Source organism: Cupressus sempervirens, chromosome 8, assembly GCF_028749045.1.
Source record: "Cupressus sempervirens isolate cs-2001-9-10 chromosome 8, ASM2874904v1, whole genome shotgun sequence".
In the NCBI taxonomy this organism is placed as follows: domain Eukaryota; kingdom Viridiplantae; phylum Streptophyta; class Pinopsida; order Cupressales; family Cupressaceae; genus Cupressus; species Cupressus sempervirens.
The window spans coordinates 784,585,663-784,588,561 of record NC_143125.1 but is presented as its reverse complement, the minus strand read 5'-3'; positions in this window follow the sequence as shown (position 1 = coordinate 784,588,561).

Below are 2,899 nucleotides of genomic sequence, written 5' to 3'. Positions count from 1 at the left end.
CATACTTAGTTAGTCTATCTACCACCACATATATGCAATCCTTACCTTGAACCTTGGGCAACCCAGTGATGAAATCCATGGAAATACTTTCCCATTTTTGTTCGGGAATAGGAAGTGGTTGCAACAACCCTGCAGGAAAATTTTGCTCACTCTTGCTTTGTTGGCATACCATACATTCCTTAATGTGTTTAAGGACATCCTCCTTCATACCCTTCCATGAAAACCGCTCTCGAATTTGCCTGTATGTCTTGAAGTATCCCTGGTGACCAGCCAAAGGTGTGTCATGAAAGGCCCTCAATATCCTCTCCTTAGTTTTTGACCCTGGCACTAAGAAGATCCTGTTCTTGTAATAAATCAATTCATCAACAACCTTGTACCTGTTATCATCCACTAACTTATCCAAAATCTTGGTGGCAAATGAATCTTTAGCATACTCTAAAATTATGGAGACCTTCCAATTAGCAGAGATAGATGATAAGGAACACAAAGTGGGCTTTCTTGAGAGAGCATCAACAACCACATTATTCTTTCCTTTCATGTATTCAATATCAAAATCATAAGCTTGCAATTGGCTTACCCATTTTTGTTGACGATCATTCAAATCCCTTTGGTTCAAGAAGAACCTAAGGCTATTATGGTCTGTCTTTACAATGAATCTCCCACATACCAAATATTGTCTAAACTTATGAAGTGCATGCATGATTGCCAACATTTCCTTATCATAGATGGAGTACCCTTTCTCTGATTGATTTAATTTTTGACTCTCAAATGCTATTGGATGTCCCCTTTGAGTTAGGACAGCCCCTATACCTTCTCCAGAAGCATCACATTCAACAACAAAAGGTAAAGAGAAATCTGGAATTGCAAGCACAGGGCATGAACTCATTACCTCCTTAAGCTTATCAAATGTTTTTTGTGCCTCTTCTGTCCAAACAAAAGCTCCTTTCTTTGTCAAATCAGTCAAGGGGGCAGCAAGCTGAGAAAATCCCTTGGCAAATCTCCTATAGTAGCTACACAACCCGAAGAAACCTCTCAACTGTGTAAGATTAGTGGGTGGAGGCCAATCCAAAATTGCCTGGATTTTTTGTTGATCAACCTATACTCCTTTAGAGCTTATAATATGTCCCAAATATAGGATCTCTGTCAAACCAAACTCACATTTAGATAGCTTAGCATAGAAGGATTGTTGCTCCAAGATTCCCAAAACAGTATCTATGTGCTTTAGATGCTCTTCCCATGTTTTACTGTATATCAAGATATCATCAAAAAATACCAAAACAAATTTTCGAAGATGCTGACTGAATACCTTATTCATACAAGATTGGAATGTTGCAGGTGCATTAGTGAGTCCAAATGGCATAACAAGAAATTCAAAGTGCCCATAGTGACATCTGAAAGCAGTCTTTTCCACATCTTCACTCCTCATTCGGATTTGATGGTAGCCTGATCTTAAGTCAATTTTTGAGAAGTATACAGCACCATGTAACTCATCAATGAGTTCATCTATGCGTGGTATGGGATACCTATTTTTTATGGTCTTCTTGTTTAGAGCCCTGTAGTCTATACACATTCTCATTGTACCATCCTTTTTCTTGACAAGTACCACAGATGATGCAAATGGACTAAGCTAGGCCTTATGAATCCCATGTCCAGGAGTTCTTTAATAGTTTTTTCAATTTCTTCCTTATAACCTCTTGGATGGCGGTATGGGGTTGTTATAACTGGTTTGGCACCCTGTTCTAACTCTATAACATGCTCAAAACCTCTATCTGGTGGTAATCCTAGAGGCAAATCATTGAAAACTATACTATGCTTGTCAAGAATATTTTGAATTTCAAAATGGAAATTACCTTGATTCTTTGGAGAGCTTGTTGGTTGGATTATGACTCCTGCTGCCCATGTTACTTGTCCTCTTTGAAAAGTCCTCTCCATCCTCTTTGCAGAGACCGCCTTAGGTGCTCCATTCGATAACCCTCTCAATGTGACCTCTTTCCCATTGGAATGAAATTTAAACTCCATAGTTTGATGGTTCATGTAATAGCCTCCGATAGAGTGCAACCATTGAACACCCAATACAAGATCTGTCTCCCCAATACCAACCACATAGAAGTCATCACATAACTCATAATCTCCTAAGGTCATCTTGAGTTGTTTCACCACCCGTGTGCAAGGCATAGTGAATCCATCAACTACAATAACATTGAATCCCTCAAAATCTTCTGCTTTAAGCCCTCTTTTCATGACAAATCCCTCATCAATAAAATTGTGAGTTGCCCCACTATCAAGAAGAATAATCAACCTTTGCCCTGCTAGTACCCCTCGAATTCGGAAGGGATGGTATCTTGGGACTCCTGATAATGTTGCTAAAGTGCCATCCTTGCTGATTTCTTTTACTTTCTCTTCTTCTACCTCCTCCTTAGTATCATGAAATTCCTCATGCTCATCTGAATCAGATTCTGAAGCAACTTCAATATAGTGCACTTGACCTTTCCCCAAACATCTGTGTCCTGGAACCCATGGTTCTCTACAAGTAAAACAAAGCTTTTTCCTTCGTAATTCACTCCTAGTCTCTTCATCTACCTTCTTTTTTGCCACATTTGTCACATCTTTTGGTGGTAGTGTTGGGAAAGTCTTTTTCTAAAAATTTCCCTTATGTTGCCAAAGATTTGGGGGTTTTTGATTAGTGATTGATTTCATAGGCACGCAAGTTTCAAGTTGCAAGCTTCTTTTGATAGCTTCCTGTAAGGTTGAGGGTGAGAAAGCCTTAACCAAACCCTTAACAGAATCTTCTAAACCATCAAGAAAAAGATAAACGGTCCTCTTTTCACTCATATCAGGTACCATAACAGCCACCTTTTGAAATTCTTCTATATACTCATTAACTGATTTGGTTTGCTTC